Source organism: Lepisma saccharinum, unplaced genomic scaffold (genome assembly GCF_977018435.1).
Source record: "Lepisma saccharinum unplaced genomic scaffold, izLepSacc3.1 HAP1_SCAFFOLD_547, whole genome shotgun sequence".
Lineage (NCBI taxonomy): Eukaryota > Metazoa > Arthropoda > Insecta > Zygentoma > Lepismatidae > Lepisma > Lepisma saccharinum.
In genome coordinates, this window is record NW_028143227.1 from 95,136 (window position 1) to 112,723 (window position 17,588).

At 38.4% G+C, this 17,588-nt stretch overlaps 1 protein-coding gene across 1 annotated transcript in view; it reads left to right on the top strand.

Moving 5' to 3' along the window:
• Window positions 1-17,588, top strand: part of LOC145983014 (adenylate cyclase 1-like) — a gene marked incomplete at its 3' end in the record, with an annotated part of 86,753 nt that overhangs the window by 45,538 nt on the left and 23,627 nt on the right. The gene's annotated exons all lie outside the window — the stretch shown is intronic.

Below are 17,588 nucleotides of genomic sequence, written 5' to 3' on the forward strand. Positions count from 1 at the left end.
TTGCATCACCATTACAGGGTTTAATTCGTAAGGGCAAGAAGTTTACATGGGGTCCTGAACAACAATCAGCATTTGAGAAATTAAAGGAAGCTCTAATTACTGCACCTGTTTTGTTACCGTACGATCCAGCGAAGAACACCAAAGTTTTCACCGATGCTTCATCTCATGCGGTCAGTGGCGTATTAATGCAGCCCAATGCAGAAGGAGAGTACTTGCCATGTGCGTACTGCAGTAGAACGTTGACCGACACTGAAAAAAGATTGAGTGTTATTGAGCAAGAATTAACAGCAATTTTATATGCTTTCAAATCATTTAGATTTTATCTTGTTGGCCGCCATTTTGATTTATACACAGACAACAAAGCAATTACGTACATTAGGACATCCCGTAATTTGAGCTCAAAGCTTCTTCGATGGAGCAACCTTTTGGAGGATTTTTCATTTACACCGATCCATGTTTAAACTACGGAGAATATCGCCGATCCCCTCAGCAGAGAATGTGGAGACAACGTAGAGGATGGCAACACTGAAGAGGACATTCCCGAACCCAGGACACTTACTTTATTTGATGCAAGCACAGATGTTGCGGAACATCAGAGACAGGATTCATTTTTTGGCCCAATTATTAAAGTTTTGGAGGACCCAGACAGGGACGATGGAACATTACCTCTATACATCCAGAGGCAGGTCTATCATCATGTGTTGGAAGATGGATTATTGTATAGACAACAGAAATTAGGAGCTACTACCAAGAAATTATTATGCATTCCAATGACATTACGTGATTCTGTCATTGAGACACTCCATGCTTCACCCATAGGAGGTTCTCACCTTGGATTTACCAAGTGTTACAATGTGGCCTTACCAAGAATTTATTTTCCAAACATGAAGTTATTTATACAGAGGAAAATTAGGGAATGTATAACATGCCAGCAGAATAAACGCCGTCCAGGTCTACCAGCAGGGGAACTGTGCACTTTTCCCGCACAGAAGCCATTTCAGCGGATTTGCCTGGACTTTTCAGGTCCATATCCTCCTTCATCCAATCTTCGTCAACGATACATAATCGCTGCCACAGATTTTGGGACGCGCTATTTAATAGCCAAACCAGTTGCAGATTGCACGGCCAGTACAGCAGCAGAATTTGTGTATGAAGAGATAGTGTTACGCTACGGAGTCCCACAGGATATTTACACGGATCGCGGATCTGCATTTAAATCTAAGCTTTTCCAGGAACTTGGCACTAAATTGGGAATCACCATCAAGTTTTCACCAGTCGGTCTTCATAACTCTATAGGTCTTTCGGAACGTAACCACGGGGTCTTACAGAGTATAATGAAGTGTTATGTTAATTCAAAACATACAGATTGGGTCCAATATTTACAGCCAAGTGTATTTAGTTATAATACTACCAGGAATCAGAATTTGCGGTATAGCCCATTCTTTTTAGTACATGGATTCCAACCCACTTTGCCCTGGGAGCTTGCATTACACACACCAAGCTGTGAAAATGTAGAGAATGACGTACGGTTCCGAGTATTGGAGAAAGCAAGAACCAATGCTACGGATAACTTAGCAAAACGTCATGTTGAAGTGAAGAAATATTATGATCAGAAGAGGAAACAGATCAAGTTTCTACCAGGCGATAAAGTATTAATTTTTGACAGCACCCAGAAAATTGGAACCGCACGGTGCTTTTCAGGTATTTATAAAGGCCCAGCCACAGTTATTCGAGAAGAGAATCCTAATACATACCTGGTGGAATTCCAAAACAAGCGCGGAAAGACAGTAGTGGACTCTATTGCCGTCCAGAGACTCAAAAAATATTATGCGCCTGATGACGGTGAAGGCGAAGAGAATTTGGCAGGTGAAGATGAAGATCATCGAGAGGACAACGCGGACTCACGCACTGAGAATGGTCACTAAAATTGAAAATTCATATAAGTAACAGGTTTAACATTTTAATTTCACTTGCATGACATAATAATAATAATAATTTATCATAGAATAGCACTAATAATATTAACGATTAAAAGCAGACTTATTATTTAATAATGTGCTTTAGGCACAGAAGTTTTTTTTTGCAGTATGTAATAATACTAGCTCAGCGGATACATCACTAGAATTTTATAGTTACTCTTCAGAAGAAGGTATATGATTATATTAGCAAAGTTTATTTTAAGCGCCAGTTATGAGAATATTTATATTATATGAATATGTAGACGTCGACGTCAAGATTTTATTGCGCTCCACTAACAAGTATTTTCCTTCGGATATTGGATCAGGACCAAAATCCTGGAAATCCATTCTGCCATCGCAGAATGATAATGATTAAACCACAACGGTTTTAGTATAAAACTTTGCCACAATAATATGCTAAGCATATTTTAGAATGAGTAGAGAGAATTAAAGATTCTTCAAGTTTTAGTGATGTTAGTATTTTAATGCATTTAAAGATCGCATAAATAATAATTATTATTTTATTTCAGGTAGTCAGGAGTAAATCAGACTCAATTTTTCCTTACCTTGTACCTTAGTACGGTTCAATTCATTTTAAGTATTTAAACATAACACCTGAAATTAAAATAAGATAAGTTTGCAGTAAAATTTAAAATAACATAAGTTAAACAGTGCTAATAAATTTAGAGAATAAATAAATTATATTAAATAAATAAATCACGCAGATAATTTGAGCCTAGAGTCAGAAATAATTAAAAGTTGAGTTAAAATATCTACTATTTAGACTAGGCAAGCTTAAAGTACGTATTAGCTTTGAAGAACTGTTTGTTTTGATTCCCTAAGCAACATGAAAATCATTGCGATTTTAGTTATTTTAAACGGATTTCTTCCATACGTAAAAGCTTATAATTTTATTTATCTGTTGAACAAGTCCTTTGACTATCCTTATAATATAATTACTATTTTATTATTAACAACATTTATTATTAGTATTTTTATAATTTTCATAATCTGTTATTTTCAATGTCAGCGCAAGAAATCTATTACTTATGACCATGAGTGTACCATCGAGTTACAGTTAAGCAAACTTAATAATGATTCACCGCCCATTGATCAGGTTTACGACGATGTTGCACCGATTGTTGAAGTGGTACCATTAAAAACGAGTCACCCGCCAATTCCCCCTCCACTGTCTCAGTCCATTATTATTCAACCTAGGGTACAACAAGAAGTTCAAGATGTATCCAGAAATAGTTTAGTCACTAAAGACGACAGTATAGATTTGCCGAAGAATATTTTGTCCGTTAAAGATAGAGTTCAGAAATTTGCCGTAAGCAAGGGTCCTAATTTTGTTCAAAACAGTCGCAAAATGGAAAGTGAATTGCCTATTTCACCCTGTGTTCAGCTAGTTGTAAAAGTTAAAGAGTTATTTGCGAATCAGTCACCAGTAAAAGTCGAGAAAGTTCCAAGTGTTACTTTAAAAGCAGAAAGTAAGCCAAATTTTCAGGTTCCCGAACCTGTTGTATCGTTTACAGACCATATTCTGTACGACTTCATGTTCGCCTAGAATTTTATATTCATTACGATTCAAATTTTAAGTATAATTCATTTTTTACGTTTAATTGTACCTTATGTAAGGTTTATTAGTCATTTAGTTTGCTAACAGCTTCCCAACTGTTGTTATTTTACCAGCACGGAAGTGTTCATGTAACACGCTGTCGTAAGCGCAACGAAGTTTTTTTCTTTCCATCCAATTTATTACGTCATTTCAAAGACCTTGACTTTATTTCGAACTCCCGCAGCTGTTACTACACTTTGTTCGTAGTAAGTTTAAGTTTTGTAAACAGTTACGCGTCATTCAATGTATCAGCGAACCATCACCTTGCATTTTCTTTCTCCGTTCCTATGCCCGCTGCTCGAAGCAGCGACCTTTTCCCCTCCACCTCTCCGACGGCACCCGAACGTACCCGAAGTCGCCGAGCACGGCAGCGAACTTGCCAGAGCTCTCGTTGTCGCCATAGAGAAATTTTCAGTTACGTCCAGCGACCACAAATGCAACCTTGCACAATTTAGAATGTCTGGTATCAGCGAATTCCTTTTCTGCACTCAAGCGCTCTCCCAAGTACTTTGAACACGCTAGAAGCTCAGAAACACTTACCACAGGCTTTGCATATTTTTTTTTTGCGTTAGTGGCGTTCGTTCAGTAAAATTTTAGGGAATCAGTTTAGTTACGCATATAGCCATCAGAATTTGATTTTTACGATAGAAGTTCATGTAAACCATGTTAGGGATATTTTGTTCTATATAGATAAATTTTTCCGTAAAACGTCGCATTTATGCACTTCAGACTAATCATGACCAATAATTTTCAAAGGAACAACAAGACGAATTTTTTTTTGCGTTTTTCTCGCAAAATTTTCCCGTTTTTCATAGAGATATTTATAGTAAGTAAATTTTTAGGGAAATCGACGTACATTTGGTTTAAATCAGGATAAAGATAAACGAAATTTTGATAAAATCAGGGAAATTTCTACGAAAGGGCAATTTTAGCACTTTATGCACTTAGAGTAATCAAGATTATTAGCAACATGCCAGGCTAAGCCTCGGTGATTGGCACAGGCATGTGCAGCAAAAGTCGCCACGGCATCGTTAGCCTAGTCAAATTTAAACAGTGTGGTTTACCACAAATGTTATAATTTGAGAAATTATTATTATTATTATTAATATTTATTATTAGGAAATTTAGTTTACTTACCCACTTTGCATTTTATTTGACCATGCAGCAATAAATTCATTACTTCTTACTGATTAACTTCGTGTTAATGTTAGTACAGTAGGAAATAACTATTAATTTGTATTTATATTGTAATGTATAGCATAACTATTCTCTATCTATTTTGTTTAAACATACCTAAGGGATTGACACACCATTCTTATATGGGTCAAGTATACCTTTCTGCGGCAGGTCTGATTACACGACCAAGTGATTTGAGGTATACGGCGGACTCAAGAAGTTTTGAGTGGTTAAATTTCTTTTGTTTAAAGAAAATTTGAAATTGAGAAAGTTTTATTATTTTTATTGTGTTTCAAATTTGAACATCACCTTTTTTAATTCCCTGATGCTATATTTTGTTACCACCTGGAGTTTCAACGAAACTCAGAAGTAGCATTTACTGAATTTTTGTCTTACATTGCATATTTATGAACCACGGCAAAATTGCACCGGCCTATCGTTTATTAGGAGGCCATTAGAGGCTTGTCAAAGCAATCTTTTAGATACTAACAGCTTGCTTTGCGCAACACAAATTTTATATATTTATTTTTAGGGTTTACACCATAATAATTTTTTTGAATTTTAACAGAATTTAGAACATGCTTGCAACACTTACCTTTGTTTCTTAATTCTACATTTTGTAATTTTGAAGTGAAATCTATTACTGACAATAAATTATTTCAGTTTATTAGGACACGTAATGGTATTTTAATATCAGGTTCAGGTCAATTTATTGTTATTCAGAATTTGAATAATAATTTGAACACGCACAGATCAATTCAGCTTAACGAAGGGGAATCTTTATTTTTTAATTATCAGGATTTTTCGCAAATTATTGTGGATCAACAAATTTTACACACAAGAATTTTAGCTTTCGAACAAGTCAAAATGCAGGAAATTGAGTTATTACTTAATATTCCCAAGAATTTATCTGATTTCACTATTCCCCAATGGACTTCGCTTGAACTTGCTTTAAAACAACTTAATCAATCAATTAGTAAAAACATTTCATTTCAGGAATTAGTTCTAAACCCGTTGCCCATGTCTATATTAGTTTTTGTTATTTGGAATGTGTTATTAACCGCAACCGTAGGATTTTACTTTTATAAGCATCATCAGCTTGTGAAACAGATTAATTCAGAGCAGAGCAGTAATAATTAATAGGTTAAGGCAACACATTAATCATGGACATTAATATTTTAATTACGGTTGGATATTTTATTTAAATTTTCCTTATTTATTTTCAAAGAGTTATGGCAATTATTTTATTTATTTATTTAATTTATCTTATTTTGATGAGACAATTTAATTTAATTTTAAAGAAAAGGCAGTGGAAATTAGTTGGTTTTGTGTACATGCATACTTGAATTATATATACCCATCCTATTGCAATTTCCTTTCTTTGTCATAATTTTTCCTTTTAACCTAACCTGTCTATACGGAGCGCCATGGACAAGCAATACCTACACCATCCATGGGCATTTTTCATGACGGACATCCGCAGGCAGTCTACTATTACCAGGCAGAAAGACTGATTACCATTCTACGAGGGAGACATGCAGACATTTTATGTACTATTTCAAGAAGAGACTCGTCACCACCATTCTACGAGGGAGACATGCAGACATTTCTACTTATTACTGCACGGAGACTACATTTTACAGGAAGGATGTAGTCAACCATACATTTCCCAGTATAGCGGACTATACATTATCAACAACTTTTCCCCATCTCCCAAGTTCTACGGGTAATTTACCACATTTTTACATTGCCCCCATGCAGTCAAGACGACAAGCAATCCAGAGAGAAGAAGCAGCATAGCAAACGTACTTTCTACAAACAGCAGTTCTGGTCACAAACAATAATTACAGAATTGTGCTACAGTGTTTCTACATATACACATGCGAGTTCCTATCATGTGTATCTATTTGGTCATTTACCATGCATTATGGGAAACAGTATTTTTCCATAGCCCTTATAAACATTTTCAGTTTCGTGTCATGCATAAGAACTAGTTTTATATGCATGCAAGTTTACATCATACTACAAGAAAGCGACACATTTGTTCGCAGAACTTTTTTTTTGATATTTATAACTCAAGCACATAGTTTTGTCACTTGCAAGATTATTAATTTGTGTGTGCAGTCATACAAAGGTAATCACCAAGCCAGATATATGTATACGGTGTACAGTTTAATGTAGAAAAGAAAATTGAACGCTATAATTAAGTTTTACCAGCGACAGTTTTCAGTGTAACTCACTATATGCATTTGAATATTATATAATAATACATTGGAATGTGCAACACAGCCATGCAAGTTTATATATTTGGCGATGTTAGGAGTGCAGTGCTACGTAGTTCGTAAAACATACGCACTTTGATATGATCAGGGTTTTCACACGGACAAAACAGTGAGAAGTGACAATGTTTTACATGCTTACTTACGTGTACTTACTTGTGCACCTTTTTAAGGTATTTTTTATTTTGAAGAGTTTATATCAAGCGGCAATATAAACAAACATTGTGAATTCCGTTTTATCTTGCAAAGACGCTCCGCTCCAGCCGTTAGCCTCACGGAACACACAGAGTCGTTACCGCGTGGCGAGGCATCACAGACTCTTGACTAGGAGCAAATGGATGAGCAATTCTACATAATAAACAGTACGTACGCACAAAATGTGATACATTAAGAGTTTTTTCGCTTAACGACACGAACGTTTGTGATTTCTAGTCCTATAATAGTATATATTATTGTTTTTTACATCGTATAAACGTACGAATTTGTTAGTATTAAGGGTATTATTCACTATAAAGTTTAGGGAATGAAAATTTTCATTCCTTCAGGATGCAGTAAACAAGAGTTCTGTTATGGTGGATTTCGTTTGTATATTTGGGTTTTTTAAGAAAATATATGGAATTGGCGAACCTGAGTCATGTCAAGCTTTGCGATTTGACTTTTAAATTTTCAAAGGAGAAAATTTTTCCTAGGAGGCGCGAACGTATCAATCCCTAAGATTGTATGTTTATTTTATTAAGTCTCTCTGAACGCTTCATGTTGACCAGGGCATTCACTTGTTTTTCTCAGCTGTCTCAAGCCTCTTAGGCATGTTTACAATGCATTGTGTTGTGCCATGCAAACCTCCTGAGCATTCAGGAAACAGGTAACACTTCTGGGTTTGGTGTCAGCGGTTTGCATGGTAGCAATTATAATAAACACGATTCGGCGATTCGGCATCGAGGAAGAGCTCGATGGCCAGGGAATATAGAGGTGAGACAAGCTGGGAAGTGACTGGACTTTGGGAATTGAGTTGGTAGAGAGAGGAGGTCAGCAAGACAGGAGGTCGATAGTGGAAGCACGCTTTGGTCAACAAGTTAGAAGCTTACAGAAGACTTCGCTATTTTGATACAGCTCAGAGACTTCAGTTAGACAGGTAATTATCCTACACCCAGCCATGATACAGGTTCAACGGTTCACAAAATCCAACGAGTTGCCATTGTCTTTTCAGTAGTTTAATTCCTTTGTGTAATTTGTACCTTTCGCATGCCAAGCAATAACTCGTCATGTCAATGACGAGTGGTCTCATCAAGAGGATGAATGATGAGTAGTTTACATCACCCCATCAATTAACTGGTTAACCTGCTAGATACTCTTAAGATCCCACGAACTTTAAGGTTCGTTACGCTTTCACCACTCATGTGGCTTCCTCAGGAGATAGGACAAGAATAGTCAAGATTTGTGACATGGGGAGGTAAGTTAATGTGAAAATAGGTTAAAAAGATAAATAGATCAGTGCCCTATCACTCCTACCTACTGCACTAGGGCACTACACTGTCTTTCATTTTTTAAACCTTTTTTAACTGTAAATTACCTTCCCATGTCTTAAATCTTGACTATTCTTGTCCTATCTCCTGAGGAAGCCACATGATGTGGTGCATGCCAAAACTGGTCTTTATTGCTTAGTGAAATGATGGCATGTGGTGTAAGTTATGCCTGATCAAAAATATTTATTCTGTAATTTTGATATAATTTTTTTTCATTTCACATAATAAAATTATCCCTCAATTTCCCTGCAGGGAAGGAAATTTCCCTCCACGTAGCAACACTGCTTTAAAATGTTCTTGTTTGCATGGCGGCGTAATGCGATGCGATTGCTTGGAGATTTGTCCCAATGAACCGGCTCCAAATGTTGAGCGCGAGTCTGAAATTCTTTCCCCAACGCCCCTCCCTTGTCGCTCTCCTTCCACGAAAGCAGGCTCCCTTTGTTCTTCGCAGATCTCTTTGAAGTCCCGGCGTGACCGAGGTCGTCGTGGATCGGCTCCTCCAGGAGATAATTTGGTCTGATTCATCGCATCCCAGGCGCTACCTGACGCCTCACCAAATGACCCGCAACCGCCCCTGTTGCACGGGAGCCAAGAATCAAAGGGACAAAGTCCTGCTGCTCGGGGACGGAGGAAAGAGGTGCTTTCCTCATACCGGATACCTTTTCGCCTGATCGCATTCGAAACGGAGCCCTTTTTTGGGTAATTGGATTTGCATGAGAAATTTTCACGCTGCCAGAGGCCGTGCTGCTCAAATGAGGGAGCTGTTGTCTGTCTTCTTCCATAAACATTGTCGCCTTCCTGCTGCAGGCTGGTGACAAGGAAGCTTTGTGATAATTGATAATTATAAATAGAAAATAAATTGCAGTCGTTGCGCCTGTTAATACCAGACAGTCGTCGGGTGTACATTCCTCCAGGCAGGCAGGTTACCTAACTAACAAGTTAACTGGGTTGCTAGCTTGTACTCATTCGAATCTCCCACTCTCCAACGTTTTCAATGCAATATCATTTTAACGTGACAATAATTGTAGACGCGTACTGAATATGTAAAATATCTATCCTGGCAGTTTCAGCCCACAATCATCTGTTTCATTTTCATGTATCACTGTATTGGTAAGATAGACTAAACTACATTTTATCACCGAGATAATGTTTACTTAATTTTGAATTTCACTGTGTCTTTCACCTCCATATTTGAGGGCTCACTACCACAGACAATTACTGTTGTACAGTGGGATCCATAAGTATTGCCCTGCAAATTGTCCATGACTATTTTCATTAATTTTTCTCTTACATCCTATGTGTTTTTAAGCGATGGATTTTTATGCATGCTGGTGCAGAAGTTGTCAACAGCTCGTTTTGAGTTTTCTTTTAATTCTTGAAGCTCTTATTCGGTAAAATAAAGTGCACGAACATGGTGATGGGCAATTTGCACGGTCATACTCATGGATCTCACTGTACCAGGTGGTTATAATTAAAGTGACGGTGTTCAGAGTGGTACAGCACAGGCTGTAATGAGAGTAACAGTCTGAAACGTCGTAGATATGCTAATGAAGCAATGCGCTCGCGAATAATGAAAAAAAAGTTCAAATTCTCGCCACCAGGGTAAAAAATGGCGCTGTAAGCAGTCAAAACTTGGTATAGTTACAGAAAGAAAACACTGTAAATCGCAGAAGACAGTACTCTTTGTAATAATATATCGCTACAATTTCACTATTCGAATTACATGAATATTACTAAAGGAAAAAGCAACAAGCGTCACCAACCACAACCAGGGAGCTCACACAATGGTTAGGCAATGTCACCGACTTTGACGTCAGAGTTAGGGAAAATTCCACATTTTGACTGCTTACAGTGCCATTTTTTACCCTGGTGGCGAGAATTGGAACTTTTTTTGCATTATTCGCGAGCGCATTGCTTCATTAGCATATCTACGAAGTTTCAGACTGCTACTCTCATTACAGCCCGTGCTGTACCACTCTGAACACCGTCACTTTAATTATAACCATCCGGTACTACTGGGCTTCGAGCGTATATCGATCGTTTTGCCTGTTGGAGCGTTTTTCGATCGAGCGAAGAAGCTCTCGATTCCATACGCTATCTAGCGTCTAAATGGCGCTCGAACGAAGCTACTAGACACCATCAACATCAACAGTGTCCCAAAGGCAACAGATTACCGTCGTCGCCTTGTAATCAAAGGGTCTCTGGTTGGATACTCGGTGGAGGCACATTATGGATTGGGTCCGACTTTAAACTGTAGGTCCAGTCCCGATTAGCCACTTAGAAGCGGACTTGGAATATCAATTCATCATTCATCAACTATAACGATAAGGACGAATCATGACTATACTCCTTTTCCGGAATATCTGGAGTAAGAGAACGCGAACGCTTCCTGGGCGCACGTTGCGGATGTGTGCCTCGTCCAATTAACGCGCGGAGGGGAGGGGACCGCGAGAAGAGGGCGACTCGCACGACAGCTCGCAAGCCTACTAGGGGAATTCTGCATTCCCCACCTAGTCTGGCCCCGCCCACAAGCTTTCCCCTCTGCGCGTCGCTACTCCAGACATTCCGGAAAAGGAATGTAGATGGCACTGGGGAAAGAACACTCGCAAAATAGTGCTCGGATAGGGAATCAAACCCGGAATCGTGGATGGCGAGGTTGTGATTCCATTACTCAACGAGCTCTGTTACCGAGGCATCGCTTTGTCTCCCCACCCATGTCTGCATTTCTCTTGCACTCATCTTCTTCACCCCTTTTCTTTGTCCGTCTCATTCATTCCGCTCTCCTTTCTTCACCCCTTCTTTCTAACACACACCCGGTATGTAAGAAAATTATGCTAATGTTTAACAATACTTCTTGTAAAATATACCTAACTGGTAATAAGTAATCGTAACGTTGTCTACATTTAAAAAAGGAGTCTGAACTAGTTTGCTTCTGGTGAGAATATAACCAGGAATGACCTATACTCTGTCCCAGCTAACTGTGGAGCAGGCAAACGAAAATAAGTCTCTGCGCAAGTAGTGACGCAAGATGGCTCAACCAATGAACACGTAAGAGGAACGGAATTTCGTGGAGTCTGGGAAAGCCTTCCAAGCAGCGTGTACTGCTTCGCTTGGCCACTCGATTTCCTTCGCTTCTCTGACGATGCAGGACCTCCCCGATGGCGCAGTGGTAGCGTCGTCGCCTTGTAGTCAAGGGGTCCCGGTGGAGGCACATATTGGTTCGGATCCCACTTTAAACTGTAGGTCCAGTCCCGTTTAGCCTTACTGTGCATACAGTGGACTTAAAACGCCAAATCAATCAATCAACATCACTGGGTATCACTAATCATCGTGACTTCGGAAATATCGTCCCGGTTCTGTGCCAACAAGTGTACTATGGATATCCGTGGCCTTGTTCCACAGTTAGCTTGGACAGGGTATACTTACACAAGCAACATTACAACCGTCCTTACTGTGTGTGTCTACGTTACTGCATTATACATAACTGATAACATGTAAATGTCCAGTGTCACTGGCGTACCCTGGGGAGAGTTGACGGGGCTACCGCCCCTCCCAAAATTTTGAAAAATGCAGTAATAAATGCAAAACACCCTTAAAAGAATCCCCGATAACCATTTTTGTATTTAAACAACTATTAAAATGATGGTTGAAATGGTAATTACGACATATTTTATTGTGAATCCTGCCCCACTTGAACCGTAGCTATGTAATGTGCACTTTTACAAGTCCAGCTTTTTCCAAAAAAATATTGTACGTACGCCAGTGTCCGGTATACTATAGAGTCGTATTCGTTGCATATTTTCTTGCCTTTCATTACTAACTGCTGACGGCATCTTCAAAGAGAGTACGTTCGACGTTTTCGTGACTTGTCTAACTCGACGAATCTCCTTGAAGGCGATGAAAACATGATTCTTGCCTCGTTCTAGTGTGCTAACAGGCATCAGTACCTCTACAGACCATAACTATATATATATATATATATATATATATATATATATATATATATATATATATATATATATTAGAGAGAGAGAAAGAGTTATATAAACGTACTTGAATTCCTGAATAAAGACAGAAACGTGGTGTTCCGGGCCAAGGTCAACAGAATGTTGCTTCGTCTGACAACTGTTGAGCAAAATTTCACGTGCGTGATAAAAAGAGAAGTGTTACACAATATGTTAATTTCGTATGCCGCTCTGTGGTGTGGGATTGCATTCGTTCTATGTTAAGCTTCAGTTTTTGTGCCTTTCGACAGGAGCCCGCTATGTCTTTTCAAATAGCTCCCCAATTGCCCAATTTTCTTGGGTCAGTACCGAAATTTGGGGGCAATCACAGCGAATCGAAGTTCCTACCCCCCCCCCCTCCTTTCCAAAAAAAAATGGAATGGGAAATTTGCAAGACGAGCGTCGTAAGCGGGCAACTTGTCCTTCTCCCAATAATTCATAACTTGTTACTGTCATCTTTCTATATAATGATTGATTGATTCTTTGAATTTAAAATTGTGGGTGCGTCAGCACTTATACCCTGTCCCAGCTAACTGTGGAGCAAGGTCGCGCATAGCGTCAGAGAAGCGAGGGAAATCTATTGGCCAGAGCGAAGCAGTACACGCTGACGTGCAGACCGTTCGTTTCACGTGTTTATTGGTGGAGCCGTCTCGTGTCACTACTTGCGCAGAGACTTGCTTTCGTTTGCCTGCTCCACAGTTATCTTGGACGGAGTATAGGCTATTCTGACTTAAGTTAAGTTAAGGCTGTAAAGAAGCACTCACCACATAAGGACAAAACACAGGGCAACTCACCCACAGCCCTGCAGAGGATTATACTGGCCGTAGGTCCAGACGCCAAAGCCTCGTTAGTCTGCAAAAGGCAGTCCAGGGTGTACTACTTGGAAGGATCACCTCTTATACCCCTCTTTCTATACAACGCATCCGTTCTGATTAGGGACTACACTAAACTCGATGGCACCTTAGCCCTCTGAGGGTCAGGGCTTACCAAACTGTTTTACCTTGCATAAGAGGGTACTTGCATCGGCTGCTGTCCCTGCGATGCACTAATAATGCATCAATTTAAAAAAAAGTAGACACGATCATTTCAAAGGAACCAGAAATACAAGTTTAATTGTATCAATTAGTGCATATAAAGTGCCCCAACCTTGATCTCATACATTTTGAGTTCTGCTGAGTATAGTTGAAGTTCAGATTCGAACGCCACTTCACTTCAAAGAAAGTTCCGAGAGATCAGTTCCCTCTGTTACAGGAAAAAACAACCATCCGTCACGTCAGCGTGGAGCCCAGTATATCCTCCCCTAAAACCGTTCGCACCAATGGCGTCCGTTTTAGTAACTGGCTGTACTTGTCAAGTCCACGTGGAGTAAATCAGATGTTGCCAGTTGAGCTTCTTTAGTGATTGCTTAATTTGAGGTTGCGGTTCCGTTATCTTTGCTAGGTTGTGTTATTGTGTTGTACTCTTCTTTTATATACAATGTGGAGATCTTTGGATTATAACATCGCAGTGAATGAATGAATGTCTAAAGACTGCAGGTAAAACTAACAACAGCGCTTTTGAGATAAACAAGTGCTGGCTCGAAACAAGATACGCGTTCGGTCGGCTTCCTTGCGAGCTGTGTCAAAAATACCGAACTGACGTTCGAATCAGGACTTCAACTATACCCAAACTCGGCGATAGACAGAGAGGCAGGAAATCCGAGGTCCCAGCATGCAATTGTGCGGAGGCTTAGCGTCAAAGTCACAAGAGCCAACCGTTTCAGTGCGGTGGCTTTGGAGATGAAAGCTGTCTTCCTCCACCGGAGACTCCATGCTTCCATTTCAATTCACGTCCCAGCAGACGGCGAGATTCAACTGCGGCGACGATTTCCCTTCGGTGGGCGACGCTGTTTTCCGCTTCCGAGAGCTCCCGACACATTCCGAGAAAGACAAACACGGCATTTACCGAAAGATCGGCAGAGCGTGTAGATGGATAAACACAAGGAAAGGAAGCGAATTCGGAGAGTATCTGTTTTACGTCACCTTTGGAAGAATTCTGTTATTTGTATTTTCCTTGTGCGAGCTGTACGCACTACATAAATTTTACTTTACACACACTTTCTCTTTCCTTACAGTCATGTATTCATATTGTCGCCTCTTTACGTTAATATACAGAAATTCTTTGTAGTTGATGACACATAAGACAATAAGAAAGTTAGAATATAGGGAAATTAGACATAATAAGTATAGTTTAGCAATCAAAGTTGTGTGTCTGGTTCCTTTGGTGTCCAGACTCTATATACCTTTATTCCAATCTTTCACTTCCCACACAAACACCCGGGCTGCCTTTCACACTCCCATTCTCCCCTTTTCTTTATGTGATAAGGGGTGTTTAAACTTTACGTTACACATGATCACTAATTTCGCTGTCTTCTCTAACAGCTTTCCCCCGCCGTTCTTTTATTTCCCACAGGTATTTCCCCACTTGCTGCCCCGCTTCTTTTGTCTTTATTCTATCGTTTACCACTTCTATCACATCCCTCTCTGTTACGTTTTTCAGAAACTTGCCCCTCCTTTAAGTGGGTATGTGGGGTGGCCACAACACCCCAGGTCTAAAAATTGTTAAAAAAAAAAGTTTATAAGTTGGCAACACTGTTCATCTTTCCGTTACCTTCATGTTGTTTACTCCTTGAGGGGTAGGTCTTTCAGTCGCCTGATTGTTGGGCGCTGGTCCACCGCGTTCTGGGGTGTTATCAGCACCCCACCTACCTACTAGCGTATTGTTTTAAACTTTATTTTGCTCTAGTGTTGCAATACTTGTGGCTTTTCTTTTCTTGGAAATGGAATACAAGAAAGAACAGGAACGTGTCAAAAAGCTATTAGAGTTATTGGACGTGGTTAGTAGTGTAAATGCTCTTGCAGATACTTATCTGACAAGTTTTCTTTAGCTGAACTGTAGTGATAATAAAAAATTATAGGCCTGTATCTGTTTTCTATATTTTTTGTAGCCTCAAATTCAATTTCATGTGTTACCATTTAATTAGTAATGATTAAATATAAATCCTTGTACATTTGTTTAATATATATGCTACTTTTCAGTAACTATTGTGTATTCTGTTTGGAAGGAAAAGTGAAAAAATAAAATAAGGAATTGTCCCTAAAAAATAGAAGGAAAAAGGAAAATTATAAAAATGTCCTTAAAAAGTTTCAAATTTAGTTATTTTCATTATTCGCAATCTTACAACCGTACAACCCATACAGCACAACATGGTTTCAGATATGTTACGGATACGTAACTCTTGAAACATTGTAACATTGCAGCAACATTGCGAAACATTACTGTGATGTTTCAGGTATGTTTCAGCAATGTAAAAATGTCCGCGAATCTAACATAACATTCGTAATGTTACAGAAACATGTCAGTGCAACATTACAGAAACGTGTCAATGTAACATTGCAGAAACATGTCAGTGTAACATTACAGATACATTTCCGTACAGTTTTGTGATATTTCAGTTACATTACAGTGATATTATTTCACATTATTGTTATATTGAATGGAATCAGTACTGTATTCATAAATGGCATATTTGAGGGGGGTTTGGGGTTAAACCCCCTTCAAAAATTATTACAATATTTACTTGTAAATAATTTCCTGAAAATAGAATACACAGTATTTGTTTTAAAATCAAGTATTGTGATGCTGTGAAAGTGCCAGAGGTCTTGGGTTTGGAAACCTCATTACGCATGATGCTTAATATTTATTTTATCTCCCATCAATTGACCATATATCTCAATTAATCTAGTCAGGAGAAAAAGTGCATAAAATTGCCGATTATGCATTCGTTCATGTCAGACAAAGCTAGAGTTAAAAAAAATAAACTTTAGACACCTCAAAAGAAAATATGAAACATTAAACTGGTAATCATCATTAATACCTTCAATTGTTTACAAAGGAATAGAGTTTTACATGCAATAAGAAAGCTCTTTGTGGTTTGCTGTGCCACGTCACAAGGAAGGTTGGATTGAGGGTGATGTTATCAGCATCATGCTCCAGTCACTTTTCGCCCACTTTACCAATTGATGATAGACTGGAAGCATGTAAACATTTTACTAAATACTAAAATTTACTTTGTGCATTGTGTCACTTTACGATGAAAAATCTGGTACAATAAGGTATATTCTATATATTAATTACAAAAGAATGAACAGATAATTTGATCATATCATCCCAAATAAAAATTCAAAATTAATGTAACAGTTAAACTGCAAACTTGCATGTTTGTAATTTACCACCACCTTGTACATAGCTATTGTGAATTATTTACACCATTTAGATTCTAATAATATTGGTTCTGAAACATTATGCATTATTCTGGAAACATCTGAGATACCATATTGGATACTTTCTGGAGATCATACAGAGTGACCTACAAGTTACCTGAATTGGCAGTCTATACATTTGATAAGAATATCCTACATACTTACATAATTGGAGAAATTGACCACAAAGTTGGCAACCGTTAAGTATGCCGTGCCACCCCAAGGTCTGCGGAGCCATGGATTATTATTAAAAGAATCAGTAAAAAATAAAAACTTGGAAAACTATCAGTTCACAAGAAAAAAGAGCAAAATGGACACAAGCTAAACTTGGGCAATTTTTGGGAACTAACAATATAAATAAGAATTGAACAATAACAGCAAATCAAAGTTTAGAAATTGATGAAATGTGTTTTGACATTCTCTATAATCTTGAAAATGTGCAGTATCAGAGGTTGTGCTTGCCAGTCAGAATTATTAATGCTATTTCTGTTTCTTGTGAGAAATTTCCATTGTCTTGTTGCTTCAAAGATGTTCTACGATTTCCTACATTACCATTTCTTCATGAAAACAATTTTACATAGATTTCCTAACTTATACCAAAACATTTCAAAATGAGAACGTGCAAGACATGATTTTTGAATGATTTATATTATATCTTTCATTGACTTTCAAAATGGTTGTGCTAGGCTAGGTTCGTCAGTTTCAGAATACACTGTGAGAAATATAAAT